Below are 23,732 nucleotides of genomic sequence, written 5' to 3' on the forward strand. Positions count from 1 at the left end.
ATGGAGGGGTCTGGCTACGTCACATATACGGTACATAAAGGTATCGGAGGTCTGTTTTCAGCCCTGTGCATGTGTGAGAGAATGAATATGGATGTGCACTTGGGGCCTAATTCAGACCTGTTCGCTCGCTAGGTTTTTTTTGCAGTCCTGCCTTCGCATAGTCGCCGTCCGTAGGGGAGTGTATTTTCGCTTTGCAAGTGTGCGAACGCATGTGCAGCTGAGCGGTACAAAAAAACTTTGTGCAGTCTCTGCACAGCCCAGGACTTACTCAGCCGCTGCGAACACTTCAGCCTGTCCGGGACCGGAATTGACATCATACACCCTCCCTGCACACGCTTGGACACGCCTGCTTTTTTCCAAACACTCCCAGAAAAAGGTCAGTTGACCCCCGCAAACGCCTTCTTCCTGTCAATCTCCTTGCGATCGCCTATGCAAATGGATCTTTCGCACAAACCCATCGCTGAGCGGCAATTCGCTTTGTACCCGTGCGACGCGCCTGCTCATTGCGGTGCATACGCATGCGCAGTTTAGACCTGATCGCCCGCTGTATGAAAACGCAGCCTAGCGATTAGCCCCTAATTTCTGCTTGTAGCTACGTTTGTTCACAATTAGCAGCACTCCAGGAATTTTACAAGCATTTTGTACTTGTGCTTGCTAAAACTTCTTGCACGGTGGAGGTAGAACTCGGGGCCAGGTTAACAATGGCGCGGATGGAGCTACAGAGTTCTGTAGTAAGGCTCCGTGGTGCCTAACCCTACTCCCCGCAGCCTATCCCGAACCCCCTGTCTGGCTTCTAAACCTAACCCCCTTTCCCCCCAGCCCTAAACCTACCCCCGCTGGCTATACTTACGGTCGGTATGCCGACTGTCGTGATTCTGGCGTCGGTCTCCTGTCCTTTCGGAAGTTCTGGCGACTAGATTCTAAAGGGTATTGGGATTCCGGCGTCTGTATTTCGACTACCAGGATCCCAACAGTCGCATCTTGCCCGCATCCCGTACACATTCCCCCCTATTGGCAGCCCTGATCAGGCTCGGGATAACATTGCAAACTAACCTGATCAGTTATCATCATCATGCACCCCATACTGACATCCCATGACAGCGCATTTTGTCTAGTTCAGTGGTAAAAACCGCCAAATTAATAAAACATTTTTACATGAAATAACACATTAACATGCGTTAAACAGCTTTAATAGGTACAGTTGACACTATAAAAAAAAAAGGCAGAAAATACACCAATATTTTCCAGGTATTGGTGGTCATTCCGAGTTGTTCGCTCACTAGCAGTTTTTAGCAGCCGTGCAAACGCTATGCCGCCGCCCACTGGGAGTGTATTTTAGCTTAGCAGAAGTGCAAACGAAAGGATCGCAGAACGGCTACAAAATATTTTGTGCAGTTTTAGAGTAGCTTCAGACCTACTCAGCCCTTGCGATCACTTCAGACCATTCAGTTCCTGATTTGACGTCACAAACACGCCCTGCGTTCGCCCAGCCACGCCTGCGTTTTTCCTGGCACGCCTGCGTTTTTCCAAACACTCCCTGAAAACGCATGCGCAGAAGTGCCATTTTTTACCTCGTGCAGCGAACGAATGCAGTTAGCGATCAACTTGGAATGACCACCATTATGGGGTATATGCAATTGCGGCGAATCGCGGCAATTTTTCGCCCGTTTTTTAATTCGACACAATTCGACCGTCGAATTCCGGCAGGTGGGTGCCGGAATTCAACATATTCAATAAAAAACGGATTCGACAGTCCCGCTGTCGAAAAACGGCCGATTTGACGGATTTTGATTGGACTTGTAAAAATTTTTTAAAAATGGGAAAAACGGGAAAAACCCCGAAAAAAAATTGCGTGGGGTCCCCCCTCCTAAGCATAACCAGCCTCAGGCTCTTCGAGCCGGTACTGGTTCTAAAAATCCGGGGGGAAAACTGACAGGGGATCCCCCGTATTTTTAAAACCAGCACTGGGCTCTGCGCCTGGTGCTGGTGCAAAAAATACAGGGGACAAAAAGCGTAGGGGTCCCCCGTATTTTTTACACCAGCATCGGGCTCCACTAGCTGGACAGATAATGCCACAGCCGGGGGTCACTTTTATACAGCGCCCTGCGGCCGTGGCATTAAATATCCAACTAGTCACTAAAGAAAAAAGAAGAAAGAAGCATTTTCTTGGACGCACTCAACCACTAATTGTTTACTTAAAATGTCTATTCTTTATTGGATATACATTAAAATTTAAGGAATACAGTAGGTGAAATATTAAAATATAGTGTGAATAAGAAAAACAGAATGTGATAATAAAAACTACTCGTTTCCGAATGGTGATCCCTCAAAGTGTTAATTCAATAAAGGCTATATTGCCTATGACATAGTATCCGTGTCTTTTATTAGTGTTGTCCTATAAACTGCTTTTTAATGAATACAATAGGCTGCCAGTATTATTGCTTATCCCTTTGCAACAATTTCAGGTATGCTCTCATACAATGTAGCTACTATTACTGTTCTTATAAATGTTGCTGGCTTTATTCCAAGGATGTGTCTCTGCTAGTCTTTCATGCAGGGGAAATGTTTCCTCCACTAATTATCCTTGATAACCACAAAAACTTGCAAATATATTCTTATATATTGCAGCTATTTGATATTAGCTTGATTTTATTATATATTGCCCAGTTATCTGTGATTAACACACCATCCTTAATAAGCTATAAATAATCCGTTAGCCTGTATATAATAATCATCACACTTCCATCCCATCAGAATGATTACATGTATTTAAGCAGCTGTGCACAACACTGTTATTTCATTACAATCTCTCAGTATCAATAATACTTTCAATTCGTTTATTGGCCCTCATTCCGAGTTGATCGGTCGCAAGGCGAATTTAGCAGAGTTACACACGCTAAGCCGCCGCCTACTGGGAGTGAATCTTAGCTTCTTAAAATTGCGACCGATGTATTCGCAATATTGCGATTACTAACTACTTAGCAGTTTCAGAGTAGCTCCAGACTTACTCTGCCTGTGCGATCAGTTCAGTGCTTGTCGTTCCTGGTTGACGTCACAAACACACCCAGCGTTCGCCCAGGCACTCCCACCGTTTCCCCGGCCACTCCTGCGTTTTTTCCGGAAACGGTAGCGTTTTCAGCCACACGCCCCTGAAACGCCGTGTTTCCGCCCAGTAACACCCATTTCCTGTCAATCACATTACGATCGCCGGAGCGAAGAAAAAGCCGTGAGTAAAAATACTATCTTCATAGTAAAGTTACTTGGCGCAGTCGCAGTGCGAACATTGCGCATGCGTACTAAGCGGATTTTCACTGCGATGCGATGAAAAATACCGAGCGAACAACTCGGAATGAGGGCCATTATTCTGTCTGGTAGTACTGATTATTTGTAGAAAGTAATTGAATTTAATGTATTGCGATCACAGCACTATGTAGCTTTATAGGCTGTGATCATGGATGATACAGGTGAACACTGCAAGCCGGCCGCCCGTCTTGATGCCGCTGGCCGCACTGAGCTCAGCGTGTGTGCGGGCTGACGCCGGGACTCCCCGCTCTCTCTCTCCGTCTGACGGCTTCACTCACGAAGCCGCTGCCGGCAGCGGAGATCGTGAGAGGGAGCGATCGAGGTCTATTGCTTATCACTGATGGAGGACAACACTGTTATATTACACTTATAGACACATAATTAACTATAGTTTAACTTTGAGTTTAACACCACCCGGAAGCAACGCAGAAGGTACCACAATACATTTGAACTATATTCACAAGAAAATTATAATTAAAAAACTGGTGCGGGATTACACAAACTATATGTACATCCAACTAGTCACCCCTGGCCGGGGTATCCTGGGGGAGTGGGGACCCCTTCAATCAAGGGGTCCGTCCCCCCCAGCCACCCAAGGGCCAGGGGTGAAGCCCGAGGCTGTCCCCCCCATCCAAGGGCTGCGGATGGGGGGCTGATAGCCTTGAGTAAAATGATAGAATATTGGTTTTTCCAGAAGAACTACAAGTCCCAGCAAGCCTCCCCCGCAAGCTGGTACTTGGAGAACCACAAGTACCAGCATGCGGGTGGAAAAACGGGCCCGCTGGTACCTGTAGTTCTACTGGAAAAAAAATACCCAAATAAAAACAGGAGACACACACCGTGAAAGTAAAACTTTATTTCATACATGCCAACACATACATACTTACCTATGTTGACCCGCCGACTGCCACGTCTCCTGATCCGACGATCCGGGGTACCTGTGAATAAAATGATACTCACCTGATCCAGTGTCCTGTGATTTGTAATCCACGTACTTGGCAAAACAACAAAACGGCAACCCGGACCAAACGGACTGAAAGGGGTCCCATGTTTACACATGGGACCCCTTTCCACGAATGCCGGGACCCCACGTGACTCCTGTCACAGAGGGTCCCTTCAGCCAATCAGCGAGCGCAACGTCGTGGCACTCTGCTGATTGGCTATGCGCGTCTGAGCTGTCAGACAGCGCATCGCAAAGCCTTACCAGTATATTCAATGGTGGGAACTTTGCGGTCAGCGGTGAGGTCACCCGCGGTCAGCGGCTGACCGCGGGTAACCCAACCGCTGACCGCAAAGTTCCCACCATTGAAACTAATGGAGGGAGCTGTGCGATGCGCTGTCTGCCAGCTCAGACGCGCATACTGCCAATCAGGAGAGTGCCACGAAGTGGCGCTTCCTGATTGGCTGAAGAGACCTTTCTGTGACAGCAGTCACGGGGGGGGTCTCTGCATTCGGGGAAAGGGATCCCATGTGTAAACATGGGACCCCTTTCAGTCCGCCTGGTCCGGGTGTTCGTTTTTTTTTTTTTTTTTGCCAAGTACGTGGATTATAATAAAAGACCACAGGACACTGGATCAGGTGAGTATAATTTTATTTTCAGGTACACCGTGGAGTCTACTTGGACAAGTGGACAGAGGTCGGCGTGTGAACATAGGTAAGTATGTGTGTGTCGACATGTGTGAAATAAAGTTTTACTCTAACGGTGTGCGTGTCCTGTTTTTATTTGGTGTTTTTTTTCAGTAGAACTACAGGTACCAGCGGACCCATTTTTCTCCTGCATGCTGGTACTTGTGGTTCTCCAAGTACCAGCTTGCAGGGGAGGCTTGCTGGGTCTTGTAGTACTACTGGAAAAAACAATATTCTTTTCATTTTCAAAAGGCTATCAGCCCCCCATCCGCAGCCCTTGGATGGGGGGGGGACAGCCTCGGGCTTCACCCCTGGCCCTTGGGTGGCTGGAGGGGGGTGACCCCTTGATTGAAGGGGTCCCCACTCCTCCAGGGTACCCCGGCCAGGGGTGACTAGTTGCGTATTTAATGCCACGGCCGCAGGGCGCTGTATAAAAGTGACCCCCGGCTGTGGCATTATCTACCCAGCTAGTGGAGCCCGATGCTGGTGTAAAAAATACGGGGGACCCCTACGCTTTTTGTCCCCCGTATTTGTTGCACCAGCACCATGCGCAGAGCCCGGTGCTGGTTTTAAAAATACGGGGGATCCCATGTCAGTTTTTCTCCCGGATTTTTAGAACCAGTACCGGCTCGAAGAGCCCGAGGCTGGTTATGCTTAGGAGGGGGGACCCCACGCAATTTTTTTTTCTGATTTTTACCATTCCATTTAAAAAAAAAATAATAATAATATTAATATTTTTTAAAATATATAAATAATACTTGTGCCTCCAAAATAGACAAACAAGTACCTAATCCCTTCTAATATAAATAGATATGCTATTACCAATAAAAAAAAACACAAAAAAAAACATGTTTTTTAACATTTTTATTAGATTCCGCCAGTTAAGTGTGGCGGATTGAAAATGACGAATTTACTGTCTAAAAGCACTGTTGTCGAATTAACAATCTTCAATTGAATATACTTATGTCGAATTGCCGCATTTGTACCATTGCAGAAATGTCGAATTTGACCAATGTCGAATTTCAAAAAGTCGAATTTTGAAAGTCCGTTTTTTTTGGGTTTATGACCAGTGGGGGATTTTACCCCCAGTAAAATCTACCTAGCAGGAGCAGTGATTTCCGATAGGAAACGCTCCCTGCAAATCACAGCCAGACCGTAGGGGATATGTTTTTCTCCCCCAGGACCGCCAGTCTGCCTGCAATAGCAGTTGGAGGGCTTCCCATTGGATGCCACTCCCCTGCTATAACGTCAGCCCTATCTGGCTTCTATGGGCTGCAGCTGATGCAGTCCCCAGAAGCCAGCCTGTTTAGCAGTGCCAGAGCTAAGCCCCACCCTGCACCTAAGCCCTACCCCACAATCGTCTGACCTAAGTCCCGCCTCCAAGCGACATCAGCCATCAATCACCAAGAGAGCAGGGAGAAGAGGGCTACAGACCTCCTGACCAGACAGGTAACGAGCTGGCGGAGTATGACCCTGGAGTCCAAAAGCAACAACACTATATAAATTGCTTTGTATCCAAAGTCCGCCGTAGCTGTCCCAACTTTATGTCATTATTCATAAAGGTGCAGCTCCTGCTATGGAAGGAGGGGAGGGGGGGCACTTTAATAAATTGTATAAATACAATGGCCGGTATGTAATGAAGTCCGGCGTGGTTTAGCCTTGAAAATGATCGCTCCTTTAAAAAAACGTGCACGTTCGGCCAGCTTCCCGCACGCCCACTGAACTCGGACTTCATTGCATCCCGCCCTAAGGGTGACATGTATTAATTAATGATCACATTTAATACATAATTACCGACAAGGGGGGGCGTGATGCAGCAGAAGGGGTGTGGCGAGGATAGCAGATGACATAAAGGGGGCAGGATTGGGGGCGTGTTCACGCAATCACGCCATTGTGACCCCACCCCTGCTATGTAATGCCGAGATTATCGCCATTGCCAGGCAGGGGGCAGGGCCGAGATGATGCAAATTGCATCATCTAACCCCCCGGGCCGCCCACTTTGGACAGCGGCGCGGGGGGTTGCTAGGGGATGCGGGGGGTTGCAGACAGCTGGCGCTCGGCCAGGATACCTACCCACTTTTCCGGGTCCGGGCGCGCCACACGATTTTTGGGAGCCTCCCGGCCATTCCTGGAAAGTGGGCAAGTTTGATTTAACATGCAATCATTAGCATACATCTCTGTGTACTTACTGCTTTAAAGTGCTGCATTCAGCGCTGCGCTACTGACCTGTCCCTGCAAAGTCCTCACTGGTGGATTTGTGACCCGGCAGATGTAATGTACATGTGCTGCCGGGATACAGTTACAGTGCTAGTGGTTCCTCTCCGGTGATATCTGGAATATAGTAGACAATAATCTACAATGGGTACCGCTTTCTGGAGCTTGATACATACAGCCGGATTGCAGCCAATATGGGGACTGCAATGCTGAGGGAGTCTGAAGACAGAACTGGGGTACCCTAAAGTGATGCAGGAAACCTCTGGGAATCGCGGTTTTATGAGATTTTACTGCAATAATAGTGATAAATATGGAATGTCACCGGAAAAGGGAAGAGGGAGATTTCTCAGTGAACTACAGGTGATTAACCACTGGCCTGTGGGCACCAATAACCAGTAGAGTAATTCCTCTCATACACCTAATCAGCCTCACATTGTATGGATCTCAGCTGTTCAGTGCAGCTGTGCCGCAGCTGCTCTGCATGGATAAGGCACACCGTACACAGTGTCTGACTGACACAGCGATGACGAAGACGAGTCTGACCAGCTCGTGAAGAGAACAGAGAATCTCACACAGGAGGTGTCAGCCGGCATATTACATGTACACCACATCAATATCACATATACTGAGTGCTCGCTGTGCTGGCCTGAAGTTGCCCCTTCACACAGTACTCAATTGCAGTGCACTATGAACCCAGGCTAAATCAGAGGGCCCGACGCTAACAACTTGAAGCAATTGATGCAGACAACCTTCTACAATTGATTGACGGCTATCACTTTATCCAACAGGATAGTGCAATCCCCACAAAGATCATTGGAGTGTTAGCCCCGAGCCAGTGGGAAATTAATATATAGCTAGTACTAGTAATAATAACTCTTAGAGCAAATCAAGATGAATTGTTTGAATTTCATCCGCTGCAGCCCTTACTCTTGTAATGAGTCGCTGTGTTCCTCCTATCCTTAAATTCCTTACTCATAACCCAACCATACCGGGCAGCGGAAAAAACATCCCGCTCTATTGCATGAAATGCAAATTTACAAACACTGTGTGAAATGGCATTTTCTGAATTGACAAAACAAACTCAGGACATGAACGCTGTATACTTGGACTTCACACCTCTGCAAAATGGTCAGTTCCACCACGAAACGCGTCATGTGAAATTGTACCTCCACTTCGTTTATCCCTATGTGTAAGGGCGAAGGTAAGCCTGGAGTGAAGAGATGTGCCATGGGCAGGCCAGAGGCTAAGTAGCAATGTGCAACATAATTATTTGCTGTGGTGACTGGGGCCGCAAGATGGTGGAACAAATAGCAGTTCTGTACCTTCCTGTTCCCAGCATGTCCTAAAACACTGACAACATTTGTCGCGGGTGGCGAGCTATCGTATGTTGTCAACGGCGCCAGCGCCCATTTACACCTCGACACCGATACAACAGAATATAATGGGGTTGGAGGCAGTTATAGCAACTCATAATGGGGGTCATTCTGACCCATTCGCTCGCTGCGTTTTAACGCAGCAGAGCGTACGGGTCCCTACTGCGCATGCTCTGGCGCTGTAGGGCGCCGATGCATGCCAGAGGCCCAAGGCCGTAGCAGGGATACGATCGCCTCTGCCTGATTGACAGGCAGAGGCGATTGCTGAGCGGGAGGGGGCAGAACAGCCGCCGTTTCGTGGGTTTGGTCCGGCCATGCAGGCGTGGCTGGACCGAACGGGGGACAGGCCGCAGCAGCTGCATGACGTCACACGCAGCTGCTGCGGGCTGGGGAGCGAGGAGTAGCTCCCGGCCAGCACGCTAAAGCTGCGCTGGTCGGGAGCTACTCTTGAAGTGCAAAGGCATCGCCGCTGTACGATGCCTTTGCACTTCTGCAAGGGGGGGCCGGACTGACATGCGGGGCGGACTAGTCCTGTGCTGGGCATCCCCCCACATGTCAGGGAAGAAGATCGTAGCTGTGCTAAATTTAGCACAGCTACGATCACCTCGGAATGACCCCCAATAACCATACAGGGGAGGGAAAAAACAACTTCATTATAAATACATCCAGCAGTAGAGGGGTTAAATAAATTGGATTTCTTTCGTCTGCCAAGTTCAGAGCTTTCCAACTCTCGTGAAGCTCACACATCCTATTACAGTTTATGATTATTCAGAAAACATGTTTTGGAATAAATTACCTTATCTTTTCTGAAGAATTAATTCAGGCCCTGGAAAGAGAAGTTAAAAAAGCAGACAGGGGAGCGAGCTTGATAAGGGCAGCTTGGGGAGACTCTGATGTTGGGAATGGCCGCCTTCTGAGAAGAGAAATGCCGAAAAAGGTTAAAGACAAACTTTGTGCCCTTTAGCAGTCGTTCCACACGTCAGGGCAGAGAGGAGTAGAATTCTCCATATTCTGTACACAGAGACACATAGGGCCAGGGATGGAAGGCTGATGTATGTAAGGGAGGGAAATGGAGGAGAGATAAGAATCCTATAACAGGAAATAAGTGAGCACTGATGAGGGCGGCACATGTGAAAGCACAAGTTTAGTAAATAACGTTAGCTGTGTGGGGAATAGAATTACCACAATGGAACCTGACCTACAGTTGTTGTTAAAAGGTTTTTTTTTCAGATACACATGGCTGTAATTCCCTCCTGTAACCTTTACTAGTAATTACATAGCTCTATCTTTCTGGTATCCTCTTTTCCATGGTTTTTAATGAACAGAGCCGTTCATGCTGCCCTTTGGTGTGACACAGATCGGCTCCCTGGACACATATATATCTGATGCAGAGAGGATCTGTGTTGTATCCAGGGGCTAGTCTGCTTGGATGATATATAAAGCTGTCATTAAAATCAAATGTGTTTCATATGTGATAAACCCGTGATAGATATGAGCTGGACATGTGTGTTTGCAAATGCACTTAGACTGCAAATACCACAGAGCTATTAAAATAAAATACAACACAAAACATATTGATCCCAATGGTGTTTCCAGGTCACACGCTGCATTTGGAAACCCGATTGAGATGTATGGAAAAAGCACCCTACAAAATAACAGCGTGTCCCCCCAGCCCCATTCTCTTCCTCCTCTTTTCAGCCCCGACACTAGACAACCGAGGCTGGATCCCACGTAAACATGGAGACCTTTAGGGGGAGGACAAGTGGGAAAGTTGCCCTAACAAACCAATCAACTTCTAGCTATCATTCATCAAGAACATTCTATAAAATGGTAGCCAGAAACTGATTGGTTGATTTGGGTATCTTCTCCACCTGTCCTTTTATTCATCTCCCCTATAGTGTGGTATCCTCCAGTCATAACCGAAACCAACCCAGCACGGGATTTGTGCCTCAATAAGCAGTGCAAACAAGAGTGTGTCCTTAACATCCAGCAGCATGCTGTAAAGAGGGGGTGCGCTTCCTGACACTACCGGGCAGGGTTGGACTGGCCCACAGGGGTACAGGGCATACTTACCTACTCTCCCGGAAGCTGCGGGAGGCTCCCGTTTTTTGGGGTAGCCCCCCGCACCCCCGGAAGAGTGGGCAGGTCTCCCGCATCCTGCTCGCATCTTAGTGATGCGAGCAGGATGGAGATAACCTCCCGCATTCGCGGGTCCGTCGGGTGGAGAAGGGGTTAAAATGACGCAAATCCCGTCTTTTAGCCCCGCCCCCTTCCAGCGGACCTGCGAATCGCGGCATTTTCCGATGTGGGGGCGGGGCTTAGTGATGTCACAGTCTGGCCCCGCCCCCGAAGACACCTGCTGCGTCTCCTCTCCGGGCTTCTCCCGGAGAGGAGACTTACAATGTAGGTAAGTATGGTACAGGGGAAACCACCGGTGGGCCCTACTGCCTGGGGGGCCCACCCCCTCCACTAGGGATCAGGTTCCAGACTGTGCTGTTACTAATCTAGCACATTATCTTGCATGCACTACAGTATTTACTGTATATATTTATTTAGGGAACCAACGCTTGCAAAATGGTTAGGCAAACCAATGTGGTGGCTGGGCACACCCCCTCTAGAGACTGGTCACACCCCTAAACATGGGACTCTACCACTGCATTCACCCAGTGGGCCCTACATGACCCAGGCCGACACTGCTCTGGGGCCATGTGTACCAGAAAAACTAGGAATAAATATTGGGACCTCAGTTGTCCCGGTATAATGGTAAGGGGTCCATAATGTCCTACTCCATTACACTCAGTCTACATTGGTGACAAAGGTGAATACAGGAAGTGGAGGCAGGGGCGTTCGTTCATACCACGTGCCCAGAGGCAAAATAGAAGGTGTTTTCCCTCCCCGGTGGCTTGTATATGAGCTGACATCCCAGCAACTTGCCAATGGTACAGCTGGGAAAATAACGATTCCTTATTGCAGCTAATTGTGACGATAAGGAACCTTTATATTTGGTTGCTGGCTGCAAATAATAATAAATGTAGCCCAATGGGTGGGGGATTTTATCAAAGCTCAGAGAGAGATAAAATTGTGAGAGGAAAAGTACCAGCCTTACATTTAACAGGCTGTATTTGAAAAATGACAATTAGGAGCTGATTGGTTGGTACATTATCCCTCACAATTTTATCTCTCTCCATGCTCTTTTAACCTCTCGCCCCTAAAAGTTTTATAATTTGTGCTTTTCCTTAAAACAACTCCTGCTCTCCTTTCTTTCTTCATATGAGACATAGCAGCAGAGCTGTAGATCACTATCAGTACACACTTTGATCTGTTATCACACAGTCACATTCCAAGGGTGGTATTCAATTGTTATATTGCGCCCGATCTCCCATGTAGGGATGGGAGATTGCGGTGCAAAATTCAGTTGATCATTTTTATTGCACATGTCACGCCCCTAAAAAAATCAGGTTTGTGTCCTTCTGACAACTGGAGCCCGTCGGCCAGTGCCTCCAATGTCTCTGGGAGTTACAGCACTGAGTGGAGGAGATATGAAATATTCTACATACACTTTATTCTGGGTTTCTTACTGACAAAGGTTCTATGCCCACATAGAGCTCACATGCATCCAACTCCAAACTGTAGTGCATTACAGATGGTGTTTCTGTAAAATAGCGACTGTAACTTTAAAATTCTAAATAGCAGTGATCCACTAGGTGACAGACTGAGGAGATCGCCACTTGTCCTATAGTCCAAACATGGACGTCAATTTAATTCCTGCCTGCCACCCCCTGCTTTTAACCAATGAACTCTCAGCTGAGCTCTTTGCAGCTAAAGGACAGTCGCCTTATACAGTCCAAGCGGCTCAGTCAGCCATTGGGTACCAATGAGAGGAACTACAACTTGGATACATTTCTCATTGGAAAAATACATTTAGGGGAAATCAGCTTTTGGGGATCAGAAGAGAAGGAAAGGGAAGAGGGCTTTAAGATAAGATGAGAAATAAGCAGAGGGGATTATCACAGAGGATTGAAAACAGTATAATGGTCAATGGCCTATTCATTTCAGTGGATCTTCTACACAATGAATGAACCATTGACATGAATGAGGAAAATACCGCACAAGTCTAAACTCGTGTTAAACCATAGTGGGTAGCTAAACGGTAGCTGAATGGGAGTAAGCAGTGTCCATAAAAAATGGCAAAGCAAATGCAAGCAGGAAAACACATACAAATGGGTATAAGCAGACATAGGCCCTCATTCCGAGTTGTTCGCTCGGTATTTTTCATCGCATCGCAATGAAAATCCGCTTAGTACGCATGCGCAATGTTCGCACTGCGACTGCGCCAAGTAACTTTGCTATGTAGAAAGTAATTTTACTCACGGCTTTTTCATCGCTCCGGCGATCGTAATGTGATTGACAGGAAATGGGTGTTACTGGGCGGAAACACGGCGTTTCAGGGGCGTGTGGCTGAAAACGCTACCGTTTCCGGAAAAAACGCAGGAGTGGCCGGAGAAACGGTGGGAGTGCCTGGGCGAACGCTGGGTGTGTTTGTGACGTCAAACAGGAACGACAAGCACTGAACTGATCGCACAGGCAGAGTAAGTCTGAAGCTACTCTGAAACTGCTAAGTAGTTAGTAATCGCAATATTGCGAATACATCGGTCGCAATTTTAAGAAGCTAAGATTCACTCCCAGTAGGCGGCGGCTTAGCGTGTGTAACTCTGCTAAATTCGCCTTGCGACCGATCAACTCGGAATGAGGGCCATAAACCGTAGTATACATTTTCTTTCTAGCAGTACCTCATTTTCTCTCTAGCATTTATGTATTGAACGTTGTTTTATATACAGGTGTATTTGACTCCACAATCTTCCGGCATTGATGTGACCGGAGCCTCCTCAGATCATTCCTCTGTGCTGCTGTGACATTTAAGTGGTTGGCCCGGCTACATGCTGACCTAATGCTTCTCCGATTTCCTTTACTCACTGTTTATTCAGCAATCACACATTGCAGCTTATTGATGGCACTTTCTTTTTATTAAACGTGCTGTCTGGATGTTAGCCTAAATCTCCCCTATACATATGATTTACATTGAGATTAACACAGTATACAGTATGCTGCTGTCTGGTATGGCTGTGAAATAGATAATGAATGAGATACAGCCCCTACAATAACCATGTGAGGCCTTTCTGGCTACAATGAAAGATGCAATTAACCCCTTACGCTGCGACTGAAAGGGTTAATTGCTGCGCCAAGAACACGGCAATGTAATTTAACGTTGTGACAGCTTTTGAATTTCACGCGGACGGCAAAGGTTGGTTTCATTATGCAATTGTCTATGTAACTCTCGGAAGCACTCTAATTTGTTGTGGGTGCCCACACAGTAAGGAATGCAATGAGAAGCTTAAATGAAAACATAATGAGTGATATCGTGCCCCCGACTCAATCTCGCAAACGGTCCAATCCTGACGCTCTGCCTCTTTACAAGGCTGCTGAAATTATCCTTCATCTCTGGAAGGTACATCTTCTGCAGCTCCCGCTGAGAGTAAGGCATGTAAGAGGCCAAACAAATTCCTCGCCGGCGTAATCAGGAACCTTTGACCCAAAGACCATAAAATTGATTGCGCCAATCCAACCCACTTTAACTTAATGCCGTCAATCACATAATTGCCACTTCTCACTCATCCTTCAGATAGTTTTGCCAAACTGGATGTCCGATAATAAAGACTGATTTTTATTTTTCATTAAATATGGCCTTTTCCTCATAGACTCACTTGTAGGTCGTGAAAAAATATAGAAGAATATCCAATTTGCAGGGAAATTGATGAGGATGCCTTAAAAAAGTCATTATTTTAAGCCCTATTCCTTATTTTAATAATGAGTTTTTAAACGTAAGAGTAAATAAATAAGAAAAACAAAATCATGATTGTTTTTGCAGAATTTAATTTTTAAATCTAAAATACATGCAAAATCATCCAGCGTGTCTGATAGATCTGATCATTGGTTGGCTGTGGTGGTGAATGCGCTGCTGCGGACGACCGTCCGACACTTCCCCTGTTCTTTCACAGGGGAGCAAGGGGGATACGTCTCTTCCCCAGGGGAGGAACCTAGATATCGTGGCCAATATCTCTCAGTGTAGAGCCACGATATCCGATAGGTTTAAGCTTGTCAGATGTCTGACCAACATTTTATCTCACAGTGGGCATGAATCACAGGTGGGCGGTGCTGCGTTCGTTGCTGCACCTGCAACATGTGCCAAAAAATTTCACGTTCGTGAAGTGATTTAATAGTCTGTTTTGGATGTATCCTTAAGGGGGAGAGGTATCAAGCCTTGGAGAGAGATAAAGTGGAAGCAGATACTCTAGAAGATAATCATCTAGGTATGTACGCAGCCAGGAGCGGTTCTAGATGCGGGCAAGCCGGGCAGGTGCCCAGAGCACTGCAGCCTGAGGGTGCGGCTGCAGTCAACCCACAGGAACCCGCCACCCACCGGCATCCCGCACCCCGGCTGCAGCAGGAGCCATGGGCTGTGTGGGCGCCCGCTGCAGCCGGCACCATTGTGGGAGAATAGTCAGACGCTAGAGGTACTAATTGACCTCTAGTGTCTGGAGGAGAGCATGGAGACAGATGCTAGAGGTCAAGCGGGACCTCTAGTGTCTGACTTTGACTGTCTCCCTCGATGGTTCGGGTGCAGCAAAGAAGAGAAGGTGGCGGTGGCAGCTTGGTGTGTCTGGAGCCAGGGGACCTGCTGCATCCGGAGAGCTGGTGAGTAAGACACACACACCTCACTACACACACACACACACACACACACACACACACACACACACACACACACACACACACCTCCACCACCACACACACACTACCCCCTCCCCTCCTCCCCCCTCCACTCTCTTCTAAGAGACTGTACTTGTCACAATGTATGTAAGGGGCTAACTGTCACAGTGTGTATAAGGGTCTACCTGGTGCAATGTGTATAAGGGTCTACCTGGTGCTATGTGTGTAAGGGTCTACCTCGTGCAATGTGTATAAGGATCTACCTGGTGCAATGAGTGTAAGGGTCTACTTGGTGCAATGTGTGTAAGGGTCTACCTGGTGCAATGTGTATAAGGGTCTACCTGGTGCAATGTGTATAAGGGTCTACCTGGTGCAATGTGTATAAGGGTCTACCTGGTGCAATGTGTATAAGGGTCTACCTGGTGCTATGTGTGTAAGGGTCTACCTGGTGCAATGTGTATAAGGATCTACCTGGTGCAATGAGTGTAAGGGTCTACTTGGTGCAATGTGTGTAAGGGTCTACTTGGTGCAATGTGTCTAAGGGTCTACCTGGTGCAATGTGTATAAGGGTCTACCTGGTGCAATGTGTGTAAGAGGCTACCTGTCACAAAGGAAACGTTTGCCCTGGGCCCCACAAGGTCTAGAACCGGCCCTGTATGTAGCTTATGTGTTTTATATATGTGTCCAGATGTATATGCCCTCACCTGGTACAGCTAGGTACATCTACACATGTAGCAGGTGTGTGACTGTTCAATCCTGATTCAACTGACAGCTCCTGTTTATTACAGTAACATACAGCAAAGTGACATACAGTATAAAGGGGAGTTACAGGAGAATTACATGTTATTATAGACTGTACTCATATACTCTGTAATTACATGCATTTATGTATTGAACGTTGTTTTATATACAGGTGTATTTGACTCCACAATCTTCCCGCATTGATGTGACTGGAACCTCCTCAGATCATTCCTCTGTGCTGCTGTGACATGTAAGTGGTTGGCCCGGCTACATGCTGACCTAATGCTTCTCCGATTTCCTTTGCTCACTGTTTATTCAGCAATCACACATTGCGGCTTATTGATGGCACTTTCCGGAGACTGGAGAATTATTTCACTTCCCGATTCCCAGGTACCAGTGGCAAACAAGGGAGGCACAGCCAGCTTTACACTTTATAAATGACTAGTATTTCATTGGCTTCTCGGATTGAGTGACATACGCCTAGCAGAATATACAGTATACCTTGCATTATACTGTAGCAATTCTGCAATTCTAAATGATTCAGGTGCTCTATGATGATCAATGATTGTGTATGGCACTGTACCGCAGCTGGCAAACTGCTTACAGTATCCTGATTGACTCAAACCTGCGGCTATAACTTCATGGAACATTTATGCTAAAATGTGCTACAAAAAGAAACGAAAACTGAATCTCCATAGTATCAAATACATGTATCACAGCTCTTTTGTATAGTTACAAAATCTTACATCACAATCTGTTAACATTTAAAAACAGATTCTGTGGCTAAGAAGCAATTTTAGGTGTACATAATAGATTTTAACGTATACTAGCTGTTCAATCCATTCTCCGCACGGGAGTTTCTGATTTTCGCGGTTGTAAATATAAATGAGTGTTAAAAATTTGGTAAATCTATAGAGATGTAAATTTGAGATGTCTTAATGTAAGTAAATATTAATCCATGGTTCTTGACGTTACCATAGGAGCATCCGTAGCAGATACGGTAAAAAGTGACAGGACCACTTTTGTAGTTTATTCAACTCTACTCACTGGAAGTGCAATCCAAATTTTTATATGATTGTCCGTTTGGGCGTTATCGTTCACGCAATGCAAGCCACGCATCGGTAATGACGTCATTATGTCAACCCCCTTTTCATCCTCTTAGAGGAGGTTTATTAGAATTCTAATTACGTAGTTTTCTTATTTCCCACCTGAAGAATATCTATGTTACATTTCATCTTCCTAACATATCGGGAAGTAAGAGAATTAGTGATGAGTCAGCAAGTGAGTGAGTGAGTCAGTGAGTGAGTCAGTCAGTTAGTGAGTGAGTGAGTGAGTGAGTCAGTGAGTGAGGGCTTTTGCATTTATATATATAGAGTTACCAAAGTACGGGTTTATAGAAGTTGAGATGTTGGCCCTCATTCCGAGTTGATTGCACCAAGCAACTTTTTGCTGCTGGTGCGATCAACTAATCTCCGCCTATGGGGGAGTGTATTTTAGCATAGCAGGGCTGCGATCGCTTGTGCAGCCCTGCTATGCTAAAAAAGTTTCACACAAAACAAGACCAGCCCTGGACATACTTACCCTGCGCGACGGGTCCAGCGATGATGGTCACGGCTTTGACGTCAGACATCAGCCCTCCGTTTGCCTGGACACGCCTGCGTTTTTCTTACCACTCCCCGAAAACGGCTTCAAACGGTCAGTTGACGCCCCGGAACGCATTCCGGCTGTCAATCTTCTTGCGGTCGCCGCTGCGACCGCTTTCTTCGCTGTCAGCGTCGTTGCCCGGCGGCAAAGACGCGCGTGTGCAATGCGCACGCCGTGCATGCGCATTCCAGACCCGATCGCACCGCTGCGAAGAAGTGCAGTGTGCGATCGGGTCGGAATGAGGGCCGTTGCCCGTAGCATCAGACTCTACTTACTGTATCATTTCTCTAACGCCTTCTAGAAGATAATACATATGTAAACTCTGGTTGCTATTGGCAACATCTCCACTTTTGAAAATCCGCACTTTAATAAATATACTCCTCTGTTGTACAAAAGGAATAGTTTTCATTTTGTATCATGTTCCTGATTAAACTGTTTTTGTTACTCTATTAATAAAGTTACGAGAATGCACAATGAATTTTGTTGCCAATCAAAATCTATTTTGTTCACACATAATTCATTTTTCCCAATCCCATTCACAGTTTGGATCATTAAGTAGACAGATATAATGTTGACTGATGGCACCAGGACAAGCAGGATTGGCCGAGCTGAAATAATCTGCACTGCTAGGACTGGAATGCTCTGATATAGACAATTATAGCCCTGCACATTGTTTCCTGTTAATATGATTGTCCTCTGTTTTGTAATAATTAAGCAGCAAGTTCTCTGTTACACAGAAAGGTTCCGGCTGTTATCATGGTGCAATCGCAGAGCTTACTATTGAATGCAGTGCTATGATTGCAGTTTTTTATTGGACTACACCACCATAAAGTGCAGTTTCTAGCGGCGGGCAAGCCTTGCTGGCTCATATCCTGCTCCTCTCCCTCCCTACCATAGTACTCTGCTCAGGGTACGATTCAACCGCGTCACTCAACTAAACTCTGCGCCCCGAGCAGAGTACTATGGGCGGGAAGAGGGGGAGCAAGGGAGCAGTGCTGGTGGGCTGGCGCCTGCCAGCGAGTGTACACCCTTAGCAACGAGCATTACCCCTGGCAATGAGCGTGACACCCAGCGCATGAAACTCCTGGCAACGAGCAGGTAATTTAACAGTAATTAGAAGCTTTACTGTAGGGCATAATGTATTACGGGCATTGTGGTGTATGGCATAATATGGTGCAGGGGGCATTACTGAGTGGGGCTTAATATGGTGGAATGTTTATTTCCTGTGGTGGCTGAGGTCTGTTGCTGCAGGGTCAAAAACTGGGGTGTAATGTAGTCTTTTCCTGCAAGGCTGTGCCCATCCTAATGAGGCCACACCCATTTCAGTGAGGCCACGCCTCCTCATCATGGTTTTATGTCTATGGGGGGGGGGGTGCTTTTTTTGTTGTTGCTTGCTCTGGGAGCCAAATTGTCTAGAAACAGCCCTGTCACCACAATACTAGGAAGAGGGGGAGATGTCCATAGTAACCAATAAGCTTCTAGCTATCAGTTATCAAGTACATTCTATACAATGACGGGTAAAAGCTGATTGGTTACGATGACATATACTCCTCTTTAGAAGGTTTCATACATGCATAGTATATTACGTATGTTCACATTGGGAAGTGCCAGCTTAGCACAATGCCATTGAGAGCTCTGCTATACCCCTTAAACATCGCAAACTCGGATCAGATCCGGGATTTGAACACGGCTCCAACCCATACTTACCTACTTTGCTGCCCCCTCCTCCGGGAGGAGGCAGCATTGTAGGTGCATGGGGGCGTGGCCGGCAGCAGGATGGGCAATCCGGGGGGCATGGCCGACAGGGAAGTGGACAGTCCGGGGGCGTGGCATCAGGGTCGCGTCATCGTGGCTCCGCCTCCCCACGGTGCAGTGCCGAGAAAAGAGGGGCGGAGCTAATATGACGCGATTCAGCCCGAATCGCGTCATCGGACACCTTTGGACCGCCCACTTGTTCTCTGCTGTGGGAGGCCGAGGAGGGTCGTAAAGGGGCTGCAGGGTAAGCGGGAAGCTTGACCACCATTCCGGGGGGCCGGGAGGGCCACCTGATTTTCGGGAGCCCCCGGCCATTCTGGGAGGGTAGGCAAGTATGCTCCAACCCGGCTCCGACCCGGGTAAGAGACGTTCACATAGCAATATTGACCTGGGTTATTTCCGTGTTGGTGTCTTTTTGCACAACCCGGTCACCCATGTTAAAACCAGTGTGATGTCATTTTAAAAGGACTTGATTGGTTCCCAGTTTTCAACAAGAAAGGGAGGGGCTGGGGAATGCTCACAGTGCAGCAATCACGACCGACAGAGCACATGTCCCAGCATAGAGCCCCAGTAACCTTGTGAAATTGTTTCCTGAGTGCCTTCAACTTATTGACCACCTGCTGCTGGGACCTAATAAACCCTGATGCCACAATCATTTTACTGATGTTGCGATATGTTATCGCATCCCTGACTGTACCCGTTATCCGCCGATGTATTTCCTCTTCACCCCTGATCCGCAGCAACTCCCTGACTTCCTCATCACTCCAGTTTGCCATGGCTAATGAGGTCCAAAGGAGTGCAGAACCGGTCCAAAGAAGTGCAGAACTGGCCCAAAGGAGTGCAGAACTGTGCAGATTGCTATCCAACACCTGTGATCACAGTGCAGTACAGTAAACAGACCTCAGCTGACTACAAACAGCCAATCAGCGCTATTGCTTCAGAGCCGGGTCGAATATCCCGGGACTGTAGCTTTTTAGAGCACAATAATCTGGGTCCGACACGTGTTCAACCCTTCTTTTAACCCGGGAAGAAATACCGGGTTGGACATCCCGGGATATTCAGACTGGCGCTTTCACACCGCACCTCTACCCGAGTTGACTCGGTAGCAACCAGGTAAAAAGCCGGATTATTTTGGCGATGTGAAAGGGGTGCTAGTGGCTGAGATGCCAGTAATATAGGAGGTTGTACTAAGCATCGCATCAGCAAAACAGAACTTCCCGCCACTTACCGCGTACATACTAATCGCATACATACATATGTGATTGGTATTGGAAAGGACAGCTCTCCCGATAACAGCTGCTCTTTGTCCGCGGGAAGTAAGATTCCGCAGCCATTGCAGCTACGTACGGAGTCGCAGACCGAGACACATCCAGAAAATGGCCTGCGTTTTTTGCTGCCACTTCCCGTAACAGGTAAAAGTATTGAGAAATGAATTTACTTTCTGTCTCTTTTTAACTCACCTGTCTACACCCCTAAGTATTGCAGTGTCAATATACACACCGTGTATTGGGGGGAAATGATGTGACAGGGCACGTAATGCTGATTATTACAGTACACCATTCTCAAGTGGGCTCACACTTCCAGGGCATGCCAGTGTCCACAGTGTTGTGTCAGCAATCCCTGCTCATTATGAGTCTGCACCAGCGCGGGCTCCAGCCTCCCCCCCCCCCCCCCCCTTATAACTCTGCATTTGCATGGAGAGTGTGTGAGCTGAGAAGATAAAGAATTCAGGAGCTACAAGGATGCCGGGACTCGCTGCAATCAGATAAAAGGCACGGAACCTCAACAGCAATAGAACATTCGTATCAAGAGATGTAGTTCATTAAGAAAGCCTGCAAAGATCAATGAAGCTGCTCTGTCCTTAATGATACTGAGACTATGCATTGTCCTTGGCGCTCTTAATAACACGGAGCTAGGGACCCATAAGAAGAGGCAGAGGTGCATGATGGGAGAGGATGAAATACAAGAAATGAAGATGAGATAAGCAGAATTGATGTCTGTGACAAATATTTGGAGATCACTCAAATGTTCATTGTTTTCACCCTTCTGAGAGATTTCACATTAGCTTTATACGTAGAGCTTCATACGGAGAGGATTGAGATGGCTCAGCAAGTTTTGTGTTTCTATGAATATAAGCGTTTCGAGGATTCCTGTTCGTTACGCCAAGGTCGTGCAGAAAAAGTTTTGGAATTGCAACAAAGTTATCCATTTTTCTGAAAGTAATGGGGGTAATTCCAAGTTGATCGCAGCAGGAAATTTTTTAGCAGTTGGGCAAAACCATGTGCACTGCAGGGGGGGGGGGGCAGATATAACATTTGCAGAGAGAGTTAGATTTGGGTGGGTTCTTTTGTTTCTGTGCAGGGTAAATACTGGCTGCTTTATTTTTACACTGCAATTTAGATTGCAGATTGAACTCACCACACCCAAATCTCTCTCTCTCTGCACATGTTATATCTGCCTCCCCTGCAGTGCAATTCAACTTGGAATTACCCCCAATGTTTTTTACCCGTAAAATGACCTTTTTTATTTAGCTTTTTTATTTCTTCAAAGTTTGCACACGGGCGGCGATAGATTAGCGTCAAAAATGGATGCAGTGAGGATTTATTTGCAAAGTGAGCGAGAGGTAGTGAGCATTTAGGGCAATTGACGGAGGTGGGTACAAAAATGGAGGTGTTTTGCGACTATTTTCTGAGCCTGTGCAAATTCGAATGCAGTGTAAATGCTCCAGCGATTTACTTGCGACGGACACTCTAAGCAAGCATAAGGGTGTCCAGATGATTAATGGCGTGAACAATCAGAGACACCATTAGTGAGCATCCCTGAATAAATCCCAGCCACTGTGTTCGAGACTGCAATAGAGACGGTATTTGCGTCTACCTATGAATCAGGTCACAAGTTTGAGATTCAATTCACAAACCAATGATCAGAATTTTACTCATCTCTAATGTCAAACTAAAATGTTTCTAAAGCAATATAATAGAGAAAAAGGGAATTTACGAGTAATACCAGGATATGCGCTACAGCCAGTTTTCAATTAAATATCCCATGATGCTCAGCGCCAGTGGCTAAGGCCTAGGTTTGGTTAGATCTATTTCTGGAATGTATTGTGTTGAAATGATAAAAGGTAGAATAAATGCGATTCTATTTCTTCACCTTTAACTTTAGGTGTACAGTAACCCTGTAAGAATACATTCAGTACTCTTTAAGTGGTTTATATACCATTCCACTACCTTTATTCCATTTTAAGCTACATTTATATATTTAATTTCTGTATTTGTAATTTAAATTTGTGCAGTCCATTATATATTCAGCTATATTTTTAATTGAAGCTCACCAGCTACAACAGCTTACACAATTGCGACATTTTAGCTGATCCACCGAGAGAGGCGGTATATTGAGATGCCCATATGTGTTCTTCACATAATAAGATTAGTGTGCTTGGCCTACATGAGCAGCACATTAATTAATCAAAGACACTTGGAAATAAGCCTTGTTTGTATTTAAGCACTAAAGCAGGATTTCTTGCCACACTAGGCAAAACCTCAGCCTCCCGCCCTACCTCCCCCAAATACCCACCTTCCAACTCCGCATACACATCTTTTATGGTATAAAAATAATAACTATTTACCTGTTCCACTTCCTGGCTGACTCCACTGTCCAGACTCCGCTGCTGCAGAATTTATTTTTCAACTGAGGGCACACTGGACAAAAAACTAAAATTGCCACGGCACATCATCAGACTATTTAGGACATATTTTATCATTATACTACAAAACAGGGCACCCAGTTCACATGATGCCACACAGTTCACAAAGCCACACAGGGCCCCAGTTCATAAAGCCACAGAGGGATCCCCGATGCCATGATGTACAAAAGTTCCCCCAGTTCACATGATGCCACACACTTCTCCCATTCCATATATGGCGGGGGACACTTGATGCCACTTAGACGCTCCATCACGGGTATACAGTTTTCTAAATTTTGCATCTTATTCATATTGTGGCTGCCGATATAGGGGTATATTCAATTAGCGTCTGATCCATTCCGACATGCATTTGTCGGAATGGATCCGACAACCCCTATTCAATCTCATCTCAATTCGACTTTTTCAAGTAGAATTGAGATGAGGGACCCAGAGGAGCAGAGAGCAGAGGGGGGGGGGGGGGGGCAGCGGGAGACCAGCGGTGGACAGCCGCAGGCAGACGGAGGAGAGCAGCGTTACAGCAGCGCTGCAGGAGGATGTCACACAGCCGCTCAACCTCACGGCAGTGTCCACCCGGCTCCAGCAAGCGTGACCTCACTTGCTGG

The 23,732-nt window shown here is 46.7% G+C and overlaps 1 long non-coding RNA gene across 1 annotated transcript; it reads left to right on the forward strand.

Moving 5' to 3' along the window:
- Positions 1–6,941: 6,941 nt before the first annotated feature.
- Positions 6,942–18,147, forward strand: LOC134958535 (uncharacterized). The gene is made up of 2 exons (XR_010187051.1): positions 6,942–8,344; positions 16,198–18,147. It is a non-coding gene; the product is annotated as an uncharacterized LOC134958535 (long non-coding RNA).
- Positions 18,148–23,732: the final 5,585 nt, after the last annotated feature.

Source organism: Pseudophryne corroboree, chromosome 9, assembly GCF_028390025.1.
Source record: "Pseudophryne corroboree isolate aPseCor3 chromosome 9, aPseCor3.hap2, whole genome shotgun sequence".
In the NCBI taxonomy this organism is placed as follows: Eukaryota; Metazoa; Chordata; class Amphibia; order Anura; family Myobatrachidae; genus Pseudophryne; species Pseudophryne corroboree.